Source organism: Palaemon carinicauda, chromosome 13, assembly GCF_036898095.1.
Source record: "Palaemon carinicauda isolate YSFRI2023 chromosome 13, ASM3689809v2, whole genome shotgun sequence".
Classification (NCBI taxonomy): Eukaryota; Metazoa; Arthropoda; class Malacostraca; order Decapoda; family Palaemonidae; genus Palaemon; species Palaemon carinicauda.
The window spans coordinates 125769906-125796514 of NC_090737.1; the positions used below are offsets into that span (position 1 = coordinate 125769906).

A 26609-nucleotide genomic window follows, 5' to 3' on the forward strand; every position below is an offset into this window, starting at 1 on the left:
TAATTCACTACAAAAATACCTAATATATATATATATATATATATATATATATATATATATATATATATATATATATATATATATATATATATATATATATATATATATATATATATATATATATATATATATATATATATTTGAAGAGCGTAATTTTTTCTATAAGAAACAGTAGTTTTTTTCCTAGGTTACATTGCCCTGTAATTCACTACAAAAATACCTAATATATATATATATATATATATATATATATATATATATATATATATATATATATATATATATATATATATATATATATATATATATATATATATATTAAATTCATATGAAAAAGATATTTGAGTGTTCCATAAATTAAGGGTGACGGAATATTTTCCAATGAATATCGTCCCTTATTGTTACCCCAAGGATATGTTTATGCTGCCATGCTATTTTTTTTTTCTCCTGAAGGTATTTTGTTTTACGTCAATACATTGTTGATAGAAAAGCCTGATCGTCCATTGTTTTTGGCTATGAATAATGGGTATGGTATAAATGCTGAAGCATTATTAGTTACTTTGTTTCAAGAGTATCTAATTGACTGCTATTTTGGGAATTCATCCATCCTTCCAAAAAAAAAAAAGTGTTTGCTAGTTGACTACCATGGATTCTGCTGTTCAGACGTGCAGTAGTTGCTGCTCATATTTGAGGTTATTGGGTATTTTCATGGATAATACAATGAAACTCCAGAAGTAGTGACTTGGTTTCTGCATTAATACTGTATTCAGCGCTACTAATGTGTTAATTGTCCGAAGGTGAGTGAAGTGTTTAATCAAGAGATGTATTTTGCTTTGCAGAGGAGTTTTCCACCTCCCTAAGGGAGGTAAGGGGACAGGGTGGCTAAACTAGTTGGCCCAACACCTAGGGGGTGTGTGTTTAGGTTAGGCAGCTTCTCTTATGTACACGTTTTTCCTAGGTTAGGTGGGTGTGTTTAGGTTAGATAACTCTTATTTTACTTATTTTTTCCAAGGTTAGGTTAGGTGTGTGTGTTTTGGTTACAGCTAATATTTTATACATTTTCTCCTAGGTTAGGTTATATGGGTGTCTTTAGGTAAACAGCTTCTCATTTTACCCAGTTTCTCTATTTGCTCACCCAGGAACCCTGTTTTCCTACTGTAGACCCCATTATTGTAGTTAAGGGTGGGCCGGGGCGATCCCATACTATAGCTCCACCAGCAAGTTATCAAACTTGAATATTTTCACTAAATAGAGAAAAATCCAAGGTTTCATTTTATATATAAATCTAAGCGGCGCTAGGTCTTGAAGTGGTTTAAAAATAAAAAATAAATTTGACCTGGCTGAAAAAAATCCCTTGACTCCATAACTCTTTCAAATACCTCTTCAGACTGAGCTCTCATTTGTTTGATGTTAAAAACAAATTGTCATTATTACGTCATCGACTATATTCTACGTAGCAAGATATCACCCAAATGTCAGTTTTTAACGAATGATGATTATCCACGTTTTATTTGGGACTAGCATTTTAACAAAACTAGATGACTTGAATACCCAATCAAGCGAGTTTTACTAGGAACTTAACACTCTTCGACACTTGTCACGCAATTTCCACTGCTAATTTTTTCGTCTTTTGAGAGCCATTGATGAGTGTGAACCTTCAACTTCTGGTGCGGTTCCTCATATACCATCTACTTTGACATCAATTTCTGTGAATTTTCTCCCAAACTCTTGTCTCAATTGTTATTTAAGCTATAAAGATTTTGTATTGCATTATTGTGGTGACATCGAAAGAATAATAAAGTACTGCCAAGATCATTGTTATTAAAAGCGAAGTGACACTATTTGCCCCACCTGTGGTTCTAAGTGCTGACTTGATATTAACAAATAAGCATTTTGGTGAGCCAGAAGGCATGCTGTATTGAAAATGAAGAAGTGAAAAAAGGCGTAGTTTTTTCATATCCATTTTTATGGGAACTTGGTTTGAAGTCTCATTTAGATATAGAATCTAATTTGTTACCTAATTATATTGGTGTTAAATTTAGTTATACATTTGTTGAAAATCAGTTAATAATATCTCTTAAAACAATAAATGATTGGTGCTCATTCATTCGTGAGGTTACTGCATTGGGTATTGTCGGGAATGTGAAGCTCACCTTTACCCTCCCACCTAAATAGCCTAAGTACACAAAGGGTTTTAGGCTGTCTTATATTTATTATGGCTCTGTAGGAGGGGTTGGAGGGGCGCGAAGCCCCCTTCCCCAACTAGGTCAGGATACAGCTACTAGGTTAGGTTAGGTGGTGCCAATTATACATATGCCATTATTTGTATGTTAAAACGGATTATGTAATTCATTCCCAACCCAAAAATGCAGGTTTCCCACTGGAGAACCCCAAACATTGGAAAGGTTAAACAGGGAACAAAAACTGTTCCTCCTCAAAAAAGGGACAGCTTTAGATAAAGCCCTATTAAAAGAAAAATATCAAAATTATTAGTATTGGAACTAGTGTATGGAATTACCAACAGGGCCCCTGTATCTCTAAATCTGAATATTTGTGGCAGGATATCCATGTTTTGCTGAAACTATAATTTTACAGTTTTATTGTTCATGCAAAAATGAGGGGGAACCAACAGCTATGAATTAACTGCTGTGGTTATCTCTCAACAGTATTCTCCCTCAAGTCAGTTTTCTTCCAAGCCCCATTTTCTATCGAAAACAAATTTTTTTTTGTTCCGTAACTGACATATTAATCACGCAATTTAATAGGGGTTATTACTTTCGGCGTAGCTGAAATGGTGAGCTATTGGAATTTTAACGAGGGTTTACAACCCCACCGCTAGTAGGGGGGGGGGGGGGTTTAAGGAGGGTAGCTTGCTAACCCCCCCCCCTCTCACACACCTGTGCTTGAGCTCAATTTGCTCTCGGCTCGGGTGGTAGTTTGACGTGTCCGCTCTCTCCCTCACCTCTCTGACAGCCATTAATGAGTGTGAAGTTGGCCTCTGCGAACATGTGCAAATGTCCTGGATTACCCGACCGCCCTTGTGGTACATTTATGTCGGCGGTTGAGACGGACCCTCACACCCTTTGTCCTTACTGTTGAGGCCAACGGTGTGGTGAGTGTAGGGAGTGGTCTATCTCCCAGTGGGAGACGTTTTTTCAGCGACATAAGAAGAAGTCCAGGTGGGATATTTCTCCTTCGAAGATTTCTTTAAAAGGAGATAATCCCAAGGACACTTCTACCGTTGCTTAAACCGCCTCCGAAGCTCCCACTCGATCGGTTTCTTTCGAGAGACCGGCGAGTGGTAGCGTAGACCGTGGTTCTGTTTCCCAATCTCGGGGTTCGAGAGATGGCGTTGCCTCCCCTAGCGAGGCAGCTCCACCTCTTCCCCCGGGGGAGGATTCAAATGATGATTTAAATGTAACCAATTTATCCCAGCTTTGGTCTTCCTTGGGGCTTGAGGGTTTGCCCTCCAAGGAAACCTTGATTGACATTATCCGATTGGGTGCCGCTGTCAAGCAATCGCCGACTTTAGCAGAGGTTGATCCTCTGTCTATTGTTGACGTTGTGGTGTCAGAAGTATCCAATGCGGCATCTCCTAATACCTCTGCATCTTCTCACCCCGCAGTATCCGAAGGCTTAGTTTCTCCCGTCCATGCTCAACCTACAAGGGAGAAACTAAGTCCAACAGTCTCTCCTGCCGGTGATTCTCCCCCTCGGGGAAGTTCACTCACAGAGACTCCTCTTCGGAGGACTGCTGAAGGTCAGATTGCTGATCCAACGGCCCCTAGAGGGCATATACGTCGCAAGGCTGGCCTTCCTCTTCGTCGGAGAGGCCTTCCTTCACCTTATAAGTCAGTGAAGAGGCGCTTCTTCGGTTCTTCGTCGTTGCAGTCCGCCGCAGAGGATCCTCGTCATCAATCTCTGACTGTTCCTGCTACGACCCTGGACCTCTCTGCGGATCGTACGCGATCCCCTTCGATGAAAGGTCGTCCTCACGAAGGACATGTCGACCTTCCACCCGTCAGACCTGCTGACGCCGTTCCTGGCAGCTGATGCGCTGTATGTGCCTACAAAACCTGTCTTTAAAAGTCAGGCACTGGTCCCTTCGGGGCAACAAGGGCGTACGCGCCATCTAGCGCACTTGTCCCCTACGCGTCATGCTAAGCATGCACGCCATCCATCTCCTGACCTCATTGAGGTTCCTGAGTTGGCGCGCCAGCGCTCACCTTCTGCTACTGTTCGTGAGATCGCGTGCCAGCGCTCACCTGCGCGCCAGCGCTCACTTTCTGCAGCTGTTCTTGAGATAGCGTGTCAGCGCGCCATTGCGCGCGTTCATCCTACTGCGCGCCAGCGCTCTCCAACGTGCCAACGATCTCCTGCATGCCCACGATCTTCGGATCTGGGTGCGGTAGGGAAGTCTAAGACTTTTCTTACTCTTCAGCGCTCACCCACTCGCCAATGCGCCGCCTGCTTTCTCCTGCGCAACATCCTTCACCAGTGAGCAATCGCGCGCGTTCACTTACACGCGCTTACGAGGATGTAGCGCGACCACACCCATCTACAGCAGCTACTCACCGCCAGCCTGACGTGCGCCAACGAACGCAGTTTCTGGCTGTGCGCCCGTGCGCAAGGGACATCCCTCGTGCGCGCGCGCCCAACGACATCTTCCGGGGCGCACGCTCATGAGCCCTCCATCCTGATCCTGCGTGCCCACACGCGCGCGAACGTTCACCCTCGCGCGCCCGAGCGCACAATCAGCGTCCTGCGCACTCGCCGATGTCTCCTGCGCACGCTTCTACGCACCATTGCTCGCCCACGTGTGCCCTCGCAATCGCCCTTGCTCGTGCCAGCAGTCTCCCGTGCGCCACCCCGGTTGTTCCCCATCGCACCAGTGTGCTCCCCCGCACGATCATCAATACCCTCCTGCGCGCGAGGCTGCAGGACAACGCACGGCTAAGTCGCCATCACTACAGGAGTCAGAACATGCATTTTGGCAGGTTCTGACCCTTATGAGGACTCTCAGTGGGTTTGCTGACCCAGAGATTCCCCCTCGAGAGGGCAAAGACACAGCCTTGGACCGAGTATTTGGGACTCAAAAACCCTCTAAGGCCAGGGACAAGATCGCGGTCCAGCTCTCTGAGCTAGCCTCCACCAGCCGATCCAGTGCCGGCAACAAGCTTCTCCCACCTCCTCGGGTACAGCAGAGGAGGTACTTAAGCGATCTTAGAGGAGCCTTGTTTAGCTCTTCCCCTTCACCTTTCTTTGGAAGAGCTTACCAGGGGAGTCCCTCTTGAGAGAGACTCCAACCGGCAGGTCTCATTCTTGGCGACTTAGATCCTTAATCAGGAGAAGGTTGCGAAGTGTGCTATGCAGGCCACATTGTGGCTGGATATCTGGTTAGGAACCTTAAGAATCCTGATACGTTCGGAGGATTTCTCCAAAGAACGTACCAGGAAAGCTATGGAGACCTTTCTATTCTCAGGCACTCGCGCGATCGAGTTTCTGGCCCACCAAGTCTCGAATTTGTGGGCGAACACCCTCCTGAAACGTCAGGATGCGGAGGCTGAGAGGTTCCATCAGAAGGTCCCTAGCACCGAGATAAGCAGGCTCGGACATTCTTCCGTGGAGGGAATGAACCTGTTTGAGCCTAAAGACGTGAAGCATGCTGCTGAGAGGTGGAGGAAGTCCCACCAAGACTCCTTCCTACATAGGGCTTTAACATCCAAGCCCTATAAGCCTCCAGCAGCGCCATCCTACCAAGACCACGAAACCAACAACGGCAGCGAAGACAGTGGTGTCTAAGCCCTTTCCTGTCAAGGACTGGAAAGGCAAGAAGTACTCCAGGGGAGGGAAGAATCCTAGAGGGAGCAGCCGAGGCCGCAAACGCTAGGTTTGGCAGTCTCCCTGCAAGTCTACCAGTGGGGGGATGCCTATAAAGTTGCGCAGACAGGTGGCAGCAACTCGTGGCCGATTCCTGGACGATTTCCGTAATCAGTCAGGGATATCATAACCCATTCACAACATCTCTACCTCCCCTGACGACGAATCCAGTGTCATTGAGCTCCCTTGCCATGGGATCAGCTAGGGGGCAGACCATGTTGAAGATGGGCGCTCTCCAAGATGTCGTCGACGGGATCCCAGGCTGCTTCAGTCGACTCCTTCTTGTAAAGAAGGCGTCTGGAGGCTGGAGACCAGTCATCGACCTCTCGGCTCCGAACAAGTTTGTCAAGCAAACTTTGTTCAGCATGGAGACCGCAGACACGGTCAGACTTGCAGTGAGACCGCAAGACTTCATGTGTACACTGGCTCTGAAGGACGCGTACTTCCAGATCCCAGTCCATCCGTCGTCAAGGAAGTACATAAGACTCGGCCTAGACAACAAGGTGTACCAGTTCAGGGTGCTGTGTTTCGGTCTCTCCACAGCACCACAGGTTTTCACCAGTGTTCACCCTAATATTGTCGTGGGCACACAGGATTGGCATCAGTCTCCTCCGTTATCTGGACGACTGGCTGATCCTAGCAGACTCGGAGTCATCCCTTCTTCAACACCAAGACAAACTTCTGGGACTTTGCCAGAATCTGGGGATCATGGTAAATCTCGAGAAGTCCTCTCTGCTTCCCACTCTAAGACTTGTATACCTAGGCATGATTATAGACACCAATCTCCACAAAGCCTTCCCATCAGACGACAGGATAGCAAGGCTGAGGAAGGTTGCAAGCCCTTTTCTCAGACAAGAACAACTTCCAGCCCAATCGTGGTTACGTCTCCTCGGTCACCTCTCATCCTTGGCTCGTCTAGTTCCCAATGGTCGCCTCAGGATGAGATCCCTCCAGTGGCGACTCAAGTCCTGGTGGAATCAAGGTTACGATTCCCCGGACGTCATGATCCCTATGGGACCTGCGGAACAGACAGACCTCCAGTGGTGGGTGGCAGACGAGAACCTACGAAGAGGAGTGGATCTTCTCGTCCTCCCCCTGGATTTGATGCTGTTTTCGGACGCCTCAAAGAAAGGGTGGGGGGCTCACGTTCTGCACCACAGGACCTCAGGCCTGTGGTCAGAATCAGAAAAGTGCCTCCATATAAATCTTCTAGAGATGAAGGCCATTTTCTTGGCCCTTCAACAGTTCCAGCAATACCTGGTGGATCACTCTGTGGTGGTGATGAGCGACAACACCACATTAGTGGCTTACATCAACAAGCAAGGAGGTACCTTTCCGAAGCAGCTATCTCATGTTGCAGTAGAAATACCGAGATGAAACGAAGTCCACTCGATTCCACTATCGGCGCATTTCATTCCAGGCAAGAGGAATGTGCTCGCTGACAATCTGATCAGAGCGTCTCAGATAGTGAGTACCGAGTGGTCTTTGGATCGCTAGTAGCCAACAAAGTCCTGACTTTGTGGGGTTCCCCGACTGTGGATCTGTTTGTGACAACGTTGAATTTCAAGCTTCCGTTATACTGCTCCCCAGTCCCGGATCCCAAGACGCTCTGGCAAGATGCCTTCCAACAACGGTGGGACAACATCGACGTGTATGCCTTTCCCCCTTTCTGTCTGATGAGGAGGGTGCTCAACAAGACCAGAATATCGGTCAATCTTTCAATGACCCTCATAGCTCCGTTAGGGCATCGCATAGAATGATTTTCGGACCTTCTGCAACTCCTACCGGTACTTCCGAGAGAACTCCCTCCGCGACACGATCTACTCAGACAACCACTATCCAGCATCTCCTCGCTGAGAGAGGATTTTCGCAACAAGTTGCGATTAGGATGTCTGGACATCTGCGAAAATCATCCGCATCTGTCTACGAGGCAAAGTAGAAAGTCTTCTGTGGTTGGTGTCGTGGAAGGGGTCTCTCTCCACTCGATACCACTATTCCAACAATAGCGGAGTTCCTTGTGTATTTTTGGGAAGAAATGCGCCTTTCAGTCTCGGCGGTGGAAGGCTATCGTTCAGCATTAATTCTAGCCTTCAGGCTCAACGGAATGGGCATTTCTTCCTCGCTGGAACTTTCCATACTCATACGAAGTTATGAACTTACCTGCCCTCAGTCGGAAGTGAGACCTCCTCCATGGAACGTGGTTCGAGTTCTCAGGTCTCTTAAGAGACCTCCCTATGAACCATTACGCCAGTCTTCAGATCGCCACCTAACTTGGAAGACGGTGTTCCTACTAGCTTTGGCATCGGCCAAGCGAGTCAGTAAACTTCATGGTTTCTCATATGACATCACCCATTCAAGGGGATGGGGGAAGGTAACGTTCAAATTCGTCCCTGAGTTTATTGCAAAGACTCGGAACCCGGGGGTGGCGGACCCTCGGTTCGACTCCTTCCAGATTTCGAGTCTTCGTTATGTAACAGATGATCCAGACCATCTAATGTGCCCAGTAAGGAGTCTGAGGCTATATCTCAAAAGAACGGCTGCAGTCCGTCCTCAGGTGCAAGCATTGTTTGTTAGCACTTGGAGGACTAAGAGGAGCGTCACCAAGAACACCATCTCGGCATGGATTCATTGGGTGATCCATCTGTCCCTGAATCCAGACCCTCCTCCGTCACGTCGCCCTAGACCACATGATGTCAGGGGCGTAGCTACGTCCCTGGCCTTCAAGAAGAATTTCTCAGTGAAGCATGTTCTTCAGGCTGGGGTGTGGAAGCATCAGACGACCTTCACAGCCCACTACCTGCAAGACGTGACCCACAGGAGGCTCTATATGTTCTCTATCGACCCTGTGGTGGCTGCACAACAGCTGGTTTAAAACCTCAGGCTCCTTAGTGGACAAGTAGCAGAAGGTTGAGGGCATTGTTACCCGGTCTTAGTCTGCATGAATGAAAAGTTTTGTCTGGCCCTTATTCTTTTCTTTTCATCTTCCCCTCTATTGGGGAAAGCAGCATCCTGGGTTCTCTGCACAGCTGACCTCAAACCACTGCAGGTAAACCATGTTTCCTTGTGTTCCTATTATTAAGCTAATACTGTCACGTACCCATACCCTGACGAGGTGGTATTGGGAGAGTCCTAGCCTAAAGTTTCCATCTAAAAGACTACAGGTAAACTTCCTAGGACGAGTCACACTTTATTATACCTTCACACACAGCTTGTGTAGGCCGCAGTCCTTGCGTAGCAAGGTTCTAGCGAGGTGCAGGGACTCCTTATTGTTGAGTGCTGACACAGTCAAATAATCGAGTCCCAGGGCAAAGCCAAAAGCCAATACTGGCTGGAACGTTCCACCCTTCTTAATGAGTGAGTCGCCCCTATTAAATAGTGTGGTTTGTATGTCAGTTACAGAACAAATGACAAATTCGTAGATAATTTGTATATTTCCTAACTATACAAACCTTTGCTATTTAATCAAACTTGCCCACCAGCCCTATCCCCTTTGAAGTCCTACCTACAAGCAAAGTGAGCTCAAGCACAGGTGTGTGAGAGAGGGGGAGGTAGCATTTGTCATATTTTTCACGTTGCACAATTTTAAAACGGAAATAAATACAAGAACACCAGTCAACATCACATTCCCCACCTAATTTAATCTAGAAGTTTTTTCCTTACCTACTGGGGATGGGGCTTCGTAACCCTCGCGACCCAACCCTTAGACAGCTGTATTCTAAGCTAGGCTGAAAGTTAGTCTGCAATGCCACAAACTTCCTGGAGTAAAAGCATCATGTTTAGCTATCAGAGTTTCAACAGCTCCTTTCAGGCCAATTGTTAATGTTGATGAAGGATATGATTGTATTTGCTCTTCTAAACAAGCAATAAGTTACTGTTTCACAGGTTTTGCCATCTAGCCATCAAAATACTGTGATGGACAGAAGACAATGCTATCTCCCTGTCAACCTGGCTCATGCCAGGAAAGAACCACCTTTAGGCAGAAAAACATAGCCGAAAGACTCTGGTAGTTGGATCCAAGATGTCTTTTAATTCCTAGGATAGCGAACAAAGTAATGACTGTGGGGTTCTCTGACAATAGATCTGTTCGTGACTTTTCTCAACCAGAAGCCTCTGGTGTACTGCTCACCAGTTCCAGATCGACAGGCAGCATTCCAGGGTGCATTCCAACATCCCTTGGACAACCTAGATGTCTACAGAATCTCCCAGTTCTTCCTCATGAGGAATCTCCTCATTAAGGTGAAATCATCTTTTGATCGCTATGGCAACAGAAAGAATGGTACGTGGACCTTCTGCTGCTGTTGACTGAGAAGCTCCATTACATGACTTGCTACACCAACCACATGTGGAGATCTACCATAAGACAAGCAGATCCCTATGACTTCACACCTGGAAGTTATCCAGCATCTCCTCTCTGAGGATTTTTTTTCAACCAGTGGTAAAACAGATGTCTGATTACCTTAAAAGGTCTGCCCACTAGGCAAAGTGGGTGATCTTTTGAGGTTAGTCTCTCTCAACTCAGAGCTACTATATCCCTGATTGCCAAATTTTTATTGTATCTCCAAGAAGAAAAACTCTGATCAGTATCAATGGTTAAAGGCTATTGCTCAGCATTGAGCCAGATCATTAGACTGAAAGTTGACATTTTTCTCTTCAGCTTGATTATCTTTTCTCCTACAGAGTTTTGGGCTAATTTGTACTCAATCGGAAGATAAACGTACTCCCTGGAATGTAGTTAGTTTTTCCCCACCCTGGAAGAAGCCGTCCGAGGTTCGTTTCAATGATCCGTTGAATCGAGCCTCAGACTGAGACTTGACTTTTTATACTGTCTTTCTTCTCGACTTGGTCTTGGATAAGAGGATCAGTGAATTGCATGGCCAACTCTACAATATCGCCCATTCAAAGGGATGGGGGTAGGTGAGGTTCAGCTTCATCCCTGAATTTGTTGCCACGGCTCAAAATTCGGTGGTTGTGGATCCTAGGTTAATGTCGTTTGTGATTACATCCCGTGAGGGCGCTGCGGCACTATCTCAAGCCCACTAGGGGTGCTTTTCCGCGAACAAAACGCCTCTTTGTCAGCATGGGCAGGGTCAAGAGAAGAGTAACCAAAAATACCATATCCTCTTAAATTAGGCATGTTTTTGTCCAAGATATTAACCCTTCTGCTCAACATGGGTGTTGACCGACAGCTCATGACATCAGGGTCATAAGCAGGTACCTGACATTCAAAAGGAACTTCTCTTTGATGTAGGTGTTACAAATGGGCATGTGAAAGCATCAGATGACCTTCATCACCCCTTACCTGGAAGACGCAACACACAGGTCCCTAGATATCTTAACGCTATGACCTGTGGTGGCTGCTCAGCAAGGGATCTAGCCACCCTACCTCCCTCAAAAGACTATTAGCAGTCGGTCAAAGACAGAGGTTGCACTGTTAGACTCTGTGATGAGTATATAAGGAATGGCTAGCCTTTTTTTTCTCATCTTCCCCTTTCTTGGGTACAGCATCTGAAGCCCTGACACCTGGTTCTCATCAATAGTTGCTAGTTGCTTGAATTCATGTGTTTTCCATTACATCCCCAATCTTCTTGCAAGGGGGAGATGGAACGTCTGGATCTTTTCGGTGTGTAATTTCACAAACATATTCCTTATACATAGCTTAGTCAGGTTCATAGTCTGGTTCTCCACTCACTGTTCTTGGTTGCACGAGCCAGTAGCCCTCTGGCATTGTCAAGTGAATGGCTCACAAGGGGGCTGGATACTCGTCCTACACTTTTTTTTAAGCTTAGATGTTACAATCCTGGGTCAAAAGTTAAGGTCAGTTGAAAGGACGTCCACCCCCCGGAGTGTGAGTCGCCTATGTTAAAAACAAAGGTTTGTATGCCTGTAGGAACTAATGACAAATTATAAAGTTATTTGTATTTTTCCTAAAAACAAATTGGAGTTCTTTACACCTCTTTGGCCCACCTTCCCTAATCCCCAAGATGTCCCGTCTGCAATCAGAGACATAGTGAATGAATAGGGGATCATTGCTTCCCCCTGCTACCTCTAGTAACAATTGGTTGGCAGCTGTTATCTTCAATGTAAATAGCTCAGGTGTGTATAGTTACGAAAAATACAAATTAAATTTCAGATTTGTCATATTTTTATTAATTCATAGATTTATAGCCTAAACCATAGTTTTTCAATATCAAACTTACCCGATGATCATATAGCTGCATCCCTGCTGCCCGACAGAAAAAACCTACGGGCGGAATACGCCAGCGATCGCTATACAGGTGGGGGTGTACATCAACAGCGCCATCTGTCAAGTAGGTACTCAAGTACTCGATGTCAACAAAGAACCAATTTTCCCTCTGTCGTGCCACAGGCAAGACCTACTAAATACGCCGTCCCTAACTGGATTTGTTTTCACAACGATTTGGTGAAGTACACTATTCCAGTTTTGAGCTTTCGCTATGCAGGGGTTTTATCTTCATTTCAAAACTTGAACTCGTTTTGGATAGATTTAATTATGGTGACGAAGAGAGTATGGACTCTCTTTCACTTTTAAATGGCCGACCCTTCCCTTAGACGGAAGTGTTGGTGACGAAGAGAGTATAGACTCTTTCACTTTTAAATGGCCGACCCTTCGCTTATTATTATTATTATTATTACTATCCAAGCTACAACCCTAGTTGGAAAAGCAAGATGCTATAAGCCCAGGGGCTCCAACAGGGAAAAATAGCCCAGTGAGGAAAGGAAATAAGGAAATAAATAAATGAAGAGAACAAATTAACAATAAATCATTCTAAAATAAGAAACAACGTCAAAACAGACATGTCATATAATAAACTATCAACAACATCAAAAACAAATATGTCATAAATAAACTATAAAAAGACTATGTCCGCCTGGTCAACAAAAAAGCATTTGCTCCAACTTTGAACTTTTGAAGTTCTACTGATTCAACCACCCGAATAGGAAGATCATTCCACAACTTGGTCACAGCTGGAATAAAACTTCTAGAGTACTGCGTAGTATTGAGCCTCGTGATGGAGAAGGCCTGGCTATTAGAATTAACTGCCTGCCTAGTATTACGAACAGGATAGAATTGTCCAGGGAGATCTGAATGTAAAGGATGGTCAGAGTTGTGAAAAATCTTATGCAACATACATAATGAACTAATTGAACGACGGTGCCAGAGATTAATATCTAGATCAGGAATAAGAAATTTAATAGACCGTAAGTTTCTGTCCAATAAATTAAGATGAGAATCAGCAGCTGAAGACCAGACAGGAGAACAATACTCAAAACAAGGTAGAATGAAAGAATTAAAACACTTCTTCAGAATAGATTGATCACCGAAAATCTTGAAAGACTTTCTCAATAAGCCTATTTTTTGTGAAATTGAAGAAGACACAGACCTTATATGTTTCTCAAAAGTAAATTTACTGTCGAGAATCACACCTAAAATTTTGAAAGAGTCATACATATTTAAAGAAACATTATCAATACTGAGATCCGGATGTTGAGGAACCACCGTCCTTGACCTACTTACAATCATACTTTGAGTTTTGTTAGGATTCAACTTCATACCCCATAATTTGCACCATGCACTAATTTTAGCTAAATCTCTATTAAGGGATTCACCAACCCTAGATCTACATTCAGGGGATGGAATTGATGCAAAGAGAGTAGCATTATCTGCATATGCAACAAGCTTGTTTTCTAGGCCAAACCACATGTCATGTGTATATAGTATGAAAAGTAATGGGCCAAGAACACTACCCTGTGGAACACCGGATATCACATTCCTATAATCACTATGGTGCCCATCAACAACAACTCTTTGAGATCTGTTACTTAAAAAATCAGTAATAATGCTAAGAAACGACCCACCCACTCCCAACTGTTTCAGTTTGAAAACAAGGGCCTCATGATTAACACGGTCAAAAGCAGCACTAAAATCAAGGCCAATCATACGAACTTCCCGACCACAATCAAGGGATTTCTGTACAGCATTGGAGATTGTAAGAAGGGCATCACATGCTCCAAGGCCTTTACGAAAACCAAATTGCAAACTAGGGAGTAGATGATTACCTTCAGCAAACCTATTAAGACGTTTTGCCAGAAGACGTTCAAAAACTTTAGATAATATGGGAGTTATGGAAATTGGGCGGTAATCAGTGGGACTTGAGCTACCACAAACACATTTACATAGAGGAGTAACATTACCAATTCTCCAACTAGTGCTAAAAGCTCCTCTTCTTGCTAACTTCCGCAAAATAACAGATAACTTTGGAGCTAAGAAATCTGCTGTCTTTATAAAAAACAAAGGAAAAATACCATTTGGGTCTACACCTCCATAAGCATCAAGGTCCATCAACAGAGCTTTAATCTCACGAGATCGAAAAGCTAAACTAGTAAGTTTAGCCTCAGGAAAACAGGAATGAGGAAGTTCAAGTTTTTCATTACTCTGTTTACAGTCAAAAACATCAGCCAAAAGGGTTGCCTTTTCCTTTGGACAGTGAGTGACTGAGCCATCTGCTTTAAGTAAAGGAGGAACTGTTGCATCTACACCAAAGAGTGCAGATTTAAGGGTAGACCACCATTTATGTTCCTGAGTTGTACCAGAAAGTGTTTCTTTTATGGTTAAATTGTACTCCTTTTCAGTTGAGGCATAAACTCTCTGAGCAAAAGCTCGAAGCTGAGTATAGTTGTTCCAGGTCAAATCTGATCTGTTGCCCTTCCAAAGGTGATAGGCCTCCTGCTTCTCCAAATAAGCACGTCTACAATCATCATTGAACCACGGTTTGTCCTTCACTCGGTACCTTAGCACACGAGAAGGGATACGCCTATCAATTATGTTGACTAGATTCTCATTCAAAGGGACAACAGGATCTACACTATTATATAATTGTGACCAATTCAAGCACAAAAGATCATGTAAAATCCCATTCCAGTCAGCTTGGGATTTCATATAAATTTTACAAGAATATGATATATCAGGGACAGGCTGCTCAGTCTTCACCAATAATGAAATCAAGGCATGATCAGATGTCCCGACTGGAGAACCAACCTTACCAGTTATAACGCCAGGGGAGTCAGTGTATACAAGGTCCAAGCAATTACCAGACCTGTGAGTAGCTTCATTTATGATTTGCTCACAGCCTGATTCAGACGGAAGTGTGTTTAGGTTTTTGGTAATTTTGCTTAACAAGTTATAGATCTATTTATTTTATATCTCTCCGCCTTCATAGGCCTCTTCGATTAACTTTCCATTTATTATAACTTATAAAAATTAATTTTTGTTTGTTTATATGCGACCTTTCCTAATAGTAGGCGGTCCTTACTAGGAACCGAAGTTAATTAACATTGAGCCCGTCATATCGTATTTACCTTTTAAGAATTTAATACTTTTTTAATTTTAATGTTTCATGAAAGAATTTCTTTGATAGTCTCGTACTGTTTTCAAAGATGAACTAACGTTTAGTTTAGTGTCCGCAGTTGTTGACGTTCAGAACGTTCAACATGCGCTCTATCGTTACGATAGAGAGAGAGTATTTCACGGTTTCACGTTGCAGTAAGAGTAAACCGATTCTAGCGTTTCGTTCATTCTTTCTTAGCTTAAATGGTTTAAATTCTAAATAAAGGAACTTTTTATTTGGGAACCTTTCAGTTTTTTCCTTTAGCAAATAATATGTTTTAACGATATATAATTGGGCTCTTCTCTCAGGTTCTAAGTCAAGAGAGAAGAGAGAGAGAGATAGAGACGGAGGGAGAGAGAGGAGAATAAACGTTTCGTTCAAGCGGGTAACGTTGTTCTCGTTTTTTACTCTTCTCCTAGTCGCTGTAGGGGAAGAAGGTAAAACGTTTCTAGAGTTTTATTCTTGTTCCCAGGCTTTAGGCGGTGAGAGATTTTAAACGTAGTTTATTTGATCTAGTGTTTAGTCTCTTTTCCAGCCACTGAATTCTTTATCTATAATTATGTTTTTCTGTTGCATTGTAAACTGTTTTCGCAATTACTTCCTTTTAATGAAGGATAGGATTGCATGTTTCAGGTAGAAATCAGTTAAAGTTTCGATTTCAGTGAAATAAGTGCAAACAGAAAATCAAAAGTGATAAAGTGATATGCGCAAAGTGTTACAGTGTTGCGTTCGAGGGTTCGTCTGTTCGTGCCAGTTGTTCACCTAGTCCGGGACCTCTTACAAGCTCCCAAGCCCAGGGGAGAAGTAATGTCGAACGACTTATGGGTTCCACAGGCCTTGATCGACGAACAGACGTTTCCCTCCGTGGTTTCGGGTGTATCTACACACGTTGCCCACGTGATCGCCCCACCCACACAAAGACGAGAGAGCCCATTTATTCCTCGTCTGCGGAAGAGGTTTCTCGTAGAAACCATGGACCAAATCTTGCAGCTTTTTAAGTGCAAGTCGGTCCCTTCCGCGCTAGTCCAACGGCCTAGGTGTAGCCACTGGGTCAGTTCGGACTCGCTGCAGTCATCCGACGACTGCACACCTCCCAAGAGAGGCAAGGCAGTACCGCAACAGGCAGTAACTCCGTCTGTTGCCGCACCAGCTGTTTTAGACCCTCAGTCACAACGGACAGTAGCTCCGTTTGTTGCCGTCTTTTGTAGACCCTAGTGGTCTTTACTGCAGTCTATGCAGACTCAGTTAGCTGCGGTTATGCAGGAGTTTCGTGCGGAGAAGGTTTACACTGCTCTCGTTAGCCTACAACCTGCCACGGTTGTGCGCCCAGCTCACGCTGAGGCTGCCTGCTCCCACACTCCGGCTGCGGAGAGCTCCACCTCCGATGCGCGATCGACCCTGCCAGACGCATGTTAACGTTAGCCGACGTGCGGCTCCCTCCGTTAACATGCGTGAGCTACCGCATCACCAGTGGGAAGGTGGAGTCAAGCTGCCGTGTTTTGACGCAATGCGGCATGCTCCGCAACCCACGGCAGTCCCCACCACGCACCACCACTCCGCTTTGGTTGTTGCCTGCTCCCACACTCCGACTGCGGAGAAGGTTGACGATGCACACGGCCTACAGCCTGCCACGGTTGTGCGCCCAGCATGGCTGCCTGCTCCCACACTCTTGTTGTGAGAGCTCCTCCACCCATGCGCAGTCGACCCTGCCAGACGCATGCTGACTCCCACAGACACACGGAGCACTCCGTTGCCGTGCGTGAGCTACCACAAGCTGCCGTGTTTTGACACGGTGTGTCAGCCTCCGCAACCCACTGTGGTTACCGCCACTCGCCCGCAGCAGACTAGTCAGTCAGGAGTTGAGGCTTCCCCACACAGCTTTGGTTGTTGCCAGCTCACAGACTGTCAATAGGAAGACATTCAACAACCAGCAGAGGTGACTTGTTGTGACGCAGTGCGGCAACCTCAGCAACCCGGTAGGGGGTTGTCTGCACAACCCAGACAGTCTAGACTGTTTCGGGTTGTCGCTGTACTTCCTCGCGTCCCCATGGTTGACAGTTCACAGACTGTGCAGCAGTACCATGATCTTGTGTCCGGCTCCGTCACGCATCCACCAGTGCGACCGGATTCAGCGAGTCAGACGTTGCCCACTCCGTTGCCGTTTCCTCATCAGTTTCAGATGAGGAACCCTCTGATGAGGACATGGCTGAACAAGACGATCAACCCCCAGCCCTGCTATCCATCCAGAAGATGCTGAAGAAGGAACACGGCCCTGTCAGGCTGTGGATGAGTCTGGTTAGGACACTGTCATCCGGGGTTCAATTGGTGTCACTTGGAAGACTACACTTCCGTCCTCTTCGGTATCATCTAGCTCTTCACTGGAAAAGGACAAGACGCTAGAAGCGGTCTCGATCCCGGTTTCCGGAAAGATAAGTCTGGTCTGACTTGATGAAAGGACTTTATCAACCTTTGAAAGGGTCTTCCCCTGACTGTTCAGACTCCCAACCACGTTCTCTTCTCAGACGCATCGGACGTAGGCTGGGGTGCCACCCTAGGCGGTAGGGAATGCTCGGGATTATGGAACTCGAGTCAAAGGACGATGCATTTCACTGCAAGAAGCTTCTGGCAATACGTCTGACCTGGAAAAGCTTCAGGTCTCTCCTTCAAGGCAAAGTGGTGGAGGTGAACACGGTCAACTTCCTGCTTTGATGTACATCTAGCAAGGAGGGACCTACTCTCTGATATGGTACAAGTTCGCAAGTGACCTCCTCTCCTGTTCAACAGGTCTAGACTTTTCACTAGTAACGAGTTTCATCCAAGGCAACTTGAATGTCTTAGCAGATTGTCTCAGTAGGAAGGGACAATAATTCCAACATATTGGACCCTCCACAAGGATGTATGCAAGAGACTTTGGGTCACCTGGGGCCAGCCAACCATAGATCTCTTCGCAACCTCGATGTCCAAGAGGCTCTCAATACTTTGCTCACCTATCCCGGACCCAGCAGTAGTTCTTATAGATGCCTTTCTACTAGATTGGTCTCATCTAGATCTATATGCATTGCCTCAGTTCTAGATTGTCAACAAGGTACTGCAGAAGTTCGCCTCTCTCGAAGGGACAAAGTTGACGCTAGTTGCTTCCCTCTGGCCCGCAAGAGAATAACTTACCGAGGTACTTCGATGGCTGGTAGACGTTCCCAGAACACTTCCCCTAAGGGTGGACCTGCTACGTCTGCCACGCGTAAAGAAGGTACTCCAAGGCCTCCACGCTCTTCGTCTGACTGCCTTCAGAATATCGAAAGACTCTCGAGAACTAGAGGTTTTTCGAAGGAGGCAACCAGAGCGATTGCTAGAGCAAGGAGCACATCCACCCTTAGAGTCTACCAATCGAAGTGGGAAATCTTCCGAAACTGGTGCAAGTCAGTATCCGTATCCTCGACCAGTACCTCTGTAACTCAAATAGCTGACTTCCTCTTATTTCTGAGGAAAGAGCATTCTCTTTCAGCTCCCACTATCAAGGGTTACAGAAGCATGTTGGCATCAGTCTTCCGTCACAAAGGCTTAGATCTTTCCAACAATAAAGATCTACAGGACCTCCTTAAGTCTTTTGAGACCACGAAGGAGCGTCGTTTGGTTACACCTGGTTGGAATTTAGACGTGGTTCTAAGATTCCTTATGTCAGACAGGTTCGAACCACTTCAATCAGCCTCCCTGAAAGATCTCACCTTTAAGACTCTTTTCCTGATATGCTTAACCACAGCTAAAAGAGTCAGTGAGATTCATGCCTTCAGCAAGAACATCGGATTCTCATCCGAAACGGCTACATGTTCTACATCTTGGTTTTCTAGCCAAACACGAGCTGCCTTCTCGGCCTTGACCAATATCGTTCGATATTCCAAACTTATCGTATGGTTGGAAATGAACTAGAAAGAGTATTATGTCCTGTAAGAGCTCTTAAGTTCTATTTTAAAACCTTTACGAGGCCCGTCTGAAGCTTTATGGTGTTCAGTTAAGAATTCATCTTTGCCTATGTCAGAGAATTCTTTATCCTATTTTATCAGACTGTTAATACGAGAAGCTCATTCCCTTCTGAATGAGGAAGACCAAGCTTGGCTGAAGGTAAGGACACACGAAGTTAGAGCTGTCACAACTTCCGTGGCCTTTAAACAAAATAAATCTCTGCAAAATATATTTGACGCAACCTATTGGAAAAGCTAATCAGTGTTCGCGTCTTTTATCTTAAGAATGTCCAGTCTCTTTACGAGAACTGCTACACTCTGGGACCATTCGTAGCAACGAGTGCAGTAGTGGTGGGGGCTCCACCACTACAATTCCCTAATTCCAGAACCTTTTTAATCTTTCTCTTGAAATATTTTTGGGTTGTCCGGAAGGCTAAGAAGCCTTTCGCATCCTACTTGATTTGGCGGGTGGTCAAAATCATTTCTTGAGAAGCGCCTAGATTAGAGGTTTTGATGAGGACCTTTAGTATGGGTTGCAACCCTTCATACTTCAGCTCCTAGGAGTCGCTCAGCATCCTATGAGGATCGCGAGGCTCAGTAAGGAAGACGTACTTAAAAAGGCAGAGTAATTGTTCAAGTCGTCTTCCTTACCAGGTACTTATTTATTTTATGCTTGTTATTTTGAATAACTGCTAAAATGAAATACGGAATACGTAGCTCATAATGTCAACTTGTAATGCTGGTCTCTACCCAACCCCCTGGGTGTGAATCAGCTATATGATCATCGGGTAAGTTTGATATTGAAAAATGTTATTTTCCTTAGTAAAATAAATTTTTGAATATACTTACCCGATGATCATAAATTAAAGGACCCACCCTTCCTCCCCAATAGAGAACCAGTGGGACAGAGGAGAAAATTGGTTCTTTGTTGACATCGAGTACTTGAGTACCTACTTGACAGATGGCGCTGTTGATGTACACCCCCACCTGTATAGCGATCGCTGGCGTATTCCGCCCGTAGGTTTTTTCTGTCGGGCAGCAGGGATGCAGCTATATGATCATCGGGTAAGTATATTCAAAAATTTATTTTACTAAGGAAAATAACATATTTCTGAGGAAAGAGCGTTCTCTTTCAGCTTCCACTATCAAGGGTTACAGAAGCATGTTGGCATCAGTCTTCCGTCACAGAGGCTTAGATCTTTCCAACAATAAAGATCTACAGGACCTCCTTAAGTCTTTTGAGACCACGAAGGAGCGTCGTTTGGTTACACCTGGTTGGAATTTAGACGTGGTTCTAAGATTCCTTATGTCAGACAGGTTCGAACCACTTCAATCAGCCTCCCTGAAAGATCTCACCTTTAAGACTCTTTTCCTGATATGCTTAACCACAGCTAAAAGAGTCAGTGAGATTCATGCCTTCAGCAAGAACATCGGATTCTCATCCGAAACGGCTACATGTTCTACATCTTGGTTTTCTAGCCAAACACGAGCTGCCTTCTCGGCCTTGACCAATATCGTTCGATATTCCAAACTTATCTTATGGTTGGAAATGAACTAGAAAGAGTATTATGTCCTGTAAGAGCTCTTAAGTTCTATTTTAAAACCTTTACGAGGCCCGTCTGAAGCTTTATGGTGTTCAGTTAAGAATTCATCTTTGTCTATGTCAGAGAATTCTTTATCCTATTTTATCAGACTGTTAATACGAGAAGCTCATTCCCTTCTGAATGAGGAAGACCAAGCTTGGCTGAAGGTAAGGACACACGAAGTTAGAGCTGTCACAACTTCCGTGGCCTTTAAACAAAATAAATCTCTGCAAAATATATTCGACGCAACCTATTGGAAAAGCTAATCAGTGTTCGCGTCTTTTATCTTAAGAATGTCCAGTCTCTTTACGAGAACTGCAACACTCTGGGACCATTCGTAGCAACGAGTGCAGTAGTGGTGGGGGCTCCACCACTACAATTCCCTAATTCCAGAACCTTTTTAATCTTTCTCTTGAAATATTTTTGGGTTGTCCGGAAGGCTAAGAAGCCTTTCGCATCCTACTTGATTTGGCGGGTGGTCAAAATCATTTCTTGAGAAGCGCCTAGATTAGAGGTTTTGATGAGGACCTTTAGTATGGGTTGCAACCCTTCATACTTCAGCTCCTAGGAGTCGCTCAGCATCCTATGAGGATCGCGAGGCTCAGTAAGGAAGACGTACTTAAAAAGGCAGAGTAATTGTTCAAGTCGTCTTCCTTACCAGGTACTTATTTATTTTATGCTTGTTATTTTGAATAACTGCTAAAATGAAATACGGAATACTTAGCTCATAATGTCAACTTGTAATGCTGGTCTCTACCCAACCCCCTGGGTGTGAATCAGCTATATGATCATCGGGTAAGTTTGATATTGAAAAATGTTATTTTCCTTAGTAAAATAAATTTTTGAATATACTTACCCGATGATCATAAATTAAAGGACCCACCCTTCCTCCCCAATAGAGAACCAGTGGGACAGAGGAGAAAATTGGTTCTTTGTTGACATCGAGTACTTGAGTACCTACTTGACAGATGGCGCTGTTGATGTACACCCCCACCTGTATAGCGATCGCTGGCGTATTCCGCCCGTAGGTTTTTTCTGTCGGGCAGCAGGGATGCAGCTATATGATCATCGGGTAAGTATATTCAAAAATTTATTTTACTAAGGAAAATAACATATTTCTGAGGAAAGAGCGTTCTCTTTCAGCTTCCACTATCAAGGGTTACAGAAGCATGTTGGCATCAGTCTTCCGTCACAGAGGCTTAGATCTTTCCAACAATAAAGATCTACAGGACCTCCTTAAGTCTTTTGAGACCACGAAGGAGCGTCGTTCGGTTACACCTGGTTGGAATTTAGACGTGGTTCTAAGATTCCTTATGTCAGACAGGTTCGAACCACTTCAATCAGCCTCCCTGAAAGATCTCACCTTTAAGACTTTTCCTGATATGCTTAACCACAGCTAAAAGAGTCAGTGAGATTCATGCCTTCAGCAAGAACATCGGATTCTCATCCGAAACGGCTACATGTTCTACATCTTGGTTTTCTAGCCAAACACGAGCTGCCTTCTCGGCCTTGACCAATATCGTTCGATATTCCAAACTTATCGTATGGTTGGAAATGAACTAGAAAGAGTATTATGTCCTGTAAGAGCTCTTAAGTTCTATTTTAAAACCTTTACGAGGCCCGTCTGAAGCTTTATGGTGTTCAGTTAAGAATTCATCTTTGTCTATGTCAGAGAATTCTTTATCCTATTTTATCAGACTGTTAATACGAGAAGCTCATTCCCTTCTGAATGAGGAAGACCAAGCTTGGCTGAAGGTAAGGACACACGAAGTTAGAGCTGTCACAACTTCCGTGGCCTTTAAACAAAATAAATCTCTGCAAAATATATTCGACGCAACCTATTGGAAAAGCTAATCAGTGTTCGCGTCTTTTATCTTAAGAATGTCCAGTCTCTTTACGAGAACTGCTACACTCTGGGACCATTCGTAGCAACGAGTGCAGTAGTGGTGGGGGCTCCACCACTACAATTCCCTAATTCCAGAACCTTTTTAATCTTTCTCTTGAAATATTTTTGGGTTGTCCGGAAGGCTAAGAAGCCTTTCGCATCCTACTTGATTTGGCGGGTGGTCAAAATCATTTCTTGAGAAGCGCCTAGATTAGAGGTTTTGATGAGGACCTTTAGTATGGGTTGCAACCCTTCATACTTCAGCTCCTAGGAGTCGCTCAGCATCCTATGAGGATCGCGAGGCTCAGTAAGGAAGACGTACTTAAAAAGGCAGAGTAATTGTTCAAGTCGTCTTCCTTACCAGGTACTTATTTATTTTATGCTTGTTATTTTGAATAACTGCTAAAATGAAATACGGAATACTTAGCTCATAATGTCAACTTGTAATGCTGGTCTCTACCCAACCCCCTGGGTGTGAATCAGCTATATGATCATCGGGTAAGTTTGATATTGAAAAATGTTATTTTCCTTAGTAAAATAAATTTTTGAATATACTTACCCGATGATCATAAATTAAAGGACCCACCCTTCCTCCCCAATAGAGAACCAGTGGGACAGAGGAGAAAATTGGTTCTTTGTTGACATCGAGTACTTGAGTACCTACTTGACAGATGGCGCTGTTGATGTACACCCCCACCTGTATAGCGATCGCTGGCGTATTCCGCCCGTAGGTTTTTTCTGTCGGGCAGCAGGGATGCAGCTATATGATCATCGGGTAAGTATATTCAAAAATTTATTTTACTAAGGAAAATAACATTTTTCATTGAGTTATTGTATACAATATATAACCTGATGCTTAGATTCATACAAAGGAACACTAGATACTAGGAGAATGCCAACTCTTGCTAAAGATTCGGTGATGTGAACACTATACTAGTGAAAATTATTTTTTTAGTTAATATAAAATAAGATTAGTAATTTCATTAGACCAACCCCGGATTTTATAATCATTGAATGAATGGGATAATTTTCCATTGATTTAAAGTAACATTGGTTAATCATTGGAAAATATATTAGTTGTTGTTTATTGTTAAAGACGTGTCTCCGGTAAGACAAGGTTGTCAGTTTAATAGCTAGATAGGTTAGTGCGTGGATGAGGTATACCCAGTAAATCAAACCAACAACTTTGAATAATCTTGTCAGTGAACTAATCTAGGTTAGGTTAGGGAATGAGAGAGAGAGAGAGAGAGAGAGAGAGAGAGAGAGAGAGAGAGAGAGAGAGAGAGAGAGAGAGAGAGAGAGAGAGAGAGAGAGAGTAATAAAATTTTCCCTAGTTAAAGTCAAAAGAAGCAAGCTGTTGGAGATTAGTAGAATAAGCGGGTTCATTAGTTCTAGGTTAACCAGCAAAATCACTTGGATAGAATTATTGATATGATAGAAGAGCTTTCATTAATTTATGAAGTATCCATACAATATCGATTGAAAATTAAGTATTCAATTTCAGTTACGGGAATGAAAAATTAGTTTGTTAAATTTAAGAAATTGCAAGTCTCTCGTCTGTTTTAGAAACGTGAAAACACCACATTAATTTTTCATTTGCCCTGAACTCTTTCTCTACTATGTAATATTCTACATCTGAAATCATTACCGTGCCAATAAATTCAATGTTTGCCCAAAATTTATACTAGTCTTTTTCATGACACTCTTATGTATATTGTGCGTGTCTAACCTTGTATCCTCTGTGGTGTAAGGTAGACTATTTTATCCAGGATGTTATGGTTTATTGCACAACACTATACTCTTGTGTACTAATTATAATTCTACTCCTGAAACTGTTACGGTCCCAGTAAATAAATTTTTGCCGTAGTTTATACAAGCTTTATTATAACTATTTTATGGGTATTGTGTGTGTAACCACATATCTAATGGGGTATAAAGCAGACCGTTTTATACAGGAAATTATGGTTTAATAAGTATCTCTTGACTAAAATTGAAGGGTTGGGCGAACTACCGTTAGTCAGTGTTTTACCAAAGGCCAGTCAGTCGAGTATAGTAGTGAAATATTTCCTTTTTTAGGCGGCAATACTTTTCCACTTATGAGATATGCTTTCAATTGTAATCTTAGCCATTATAAATGCCATGGACATGTCTAGGTTGCAATTATATCCTTAATTTTATATTTAATACATTAGAATGTTTTGTTTATAGTTTATCACGTTCGATATTTTACTAAGAGCATTGTCTTGATATTGACATGCACTGTAAAATATTTGAATGACTAATATATACTGTGCAATTAACATCTTTCATTTTTTTCAGACCAGAATCATCAAAAGAAGAGACATCTATTTAAAGCCTCGTGCTCTAAGCAGGAAATTAATCAGCAGCTACACTTTCCCATCGATACCAAGAAGAAGAGAGGAAGACCAACAGCGAAGAATCTTGGATTTACCACAGGAAAAATTCCAGAATGTTGAGGAGGAAGACAAAAAGCCTGATAATTTTATTGATTCCAAATTTCAAAAGGAGCACCGAATCTTCTCAACTGTCCTCAAAGTCTTTTCTGGAGTATTGAAATAGCCCCATGAGTAAGTAACAACACTACAAATATCTTGGCATGCTTAATTGACCAGTTATTTATATCCCTTAGGTTCAATAGTAATCAGTAATTAAAGACTAAAACAAAATATAGTAAATAAGTAATATAAATTTTTACAATTAAGGTATTGCCAGATTCTTTCAAGTTAGTTTTGTTTTTGGAAGCCGTGAATTTGGTTATATAAACCTTAACTACAGGTATTCCTCAGTCAAGTAACAACTATTTTATTTGCTCCTAATCTTTACAAATTCAGTGCATAATAAGGTAATTTCAGTTAGTGTCTAAATCTATGTAATTATCAGGTAAAATACACTCGTGATTTCACTTTTTAGTTGATTCTAAGCACCCAAAATTTGAATTGAAAATTAAGTCCTGAGCAATATTTGACCGTGAACGTGATTGATTTTCTAATTAAAATTTGAATTGCAATCGTAATTATTTGACATCAAAGTAGCATAATCTTTCGTTTATTATTACCTAAAACTAGTTAGAGAATATGAATTTACCAAATGATGATGGATTTCTATAATCAAATAAAATAATCAACTGGAATTATTTTTGGTTATGTTAGATGGATTGATTTTATATGTATCATTGTAAATGCTTTTGAGAAATGAGGAAATTGAGTATTAAAAAAAGACCTATAAATATTAAGAGGAGGAGATATTTCTTTCGATTTTTTTTTTTCATGATTTTAACTTTAACTTGCTGTTAAATTAAGTGTCAATTTCCTCTGGACCTCTAAATATACAGTACTTCTAGATCTTGTCATTTTTAAAATTGTGCAAAGTACTGTAAACAAGTTATATAAATGTCTGAGTGGGAGCTTATGATTATTCATCTTTAGAAATTTATTCAGATTCATTCTTATTCATTATACAATCTGTATATTAAAGTACATTAATTCCATGTGAATATAACCTTCAACTAATAACTTCATCTTTATGAAAATCCTTTCATCTTTGTCTCTGTATAGTATTTAATCTAGCTTTCGATACTGTCAACTCATTGAGTTTATTTTGCACAACGTCATATTCAGGCCTTTGTTTTCTGAAAAGGTTCAAACAGATAGTAATTATTGAAAAATAAGTCTGGGCCTCTAATCTAATTAGCCACAACTTGCGAGAACTATTGATGTCCTCTTACAATAGTGACGTAATTTGTTTAACTGAAAATTTCCTTTAAAGCCCCAGTACTACAAGTATTATTTTTCATATTTTTCCTTAAAAAAAAAAAGTGTTTTTCAAATAGTTTTACATAGTGTGTGAGCAATTAAACCATTTATTTGTTTCGTAACTG

General features: G+C 43.0%; 1 long non-coding RNA gene across 1 annotated transcript in view; it reads left to right on the top strand.

Annotated features, from left to right (window-relative positions):
- The window catches only part of LOC137652059 (uncharacterized), a 34628-nt gene that overhangs the window by 1184 nt on the left and 6835 nt on the right, over window positions 1-26609 (top strand). The window contains exon 2 of the long non-coding RNA XR_011046170.1: window positions 25031-25299. This is a non-coding gene — a long non-coding RNA (uncharacterized lncRNA). The remainder of the gene's footprint in view (window positions 1-25030; window positions 25300-26609) is intronic.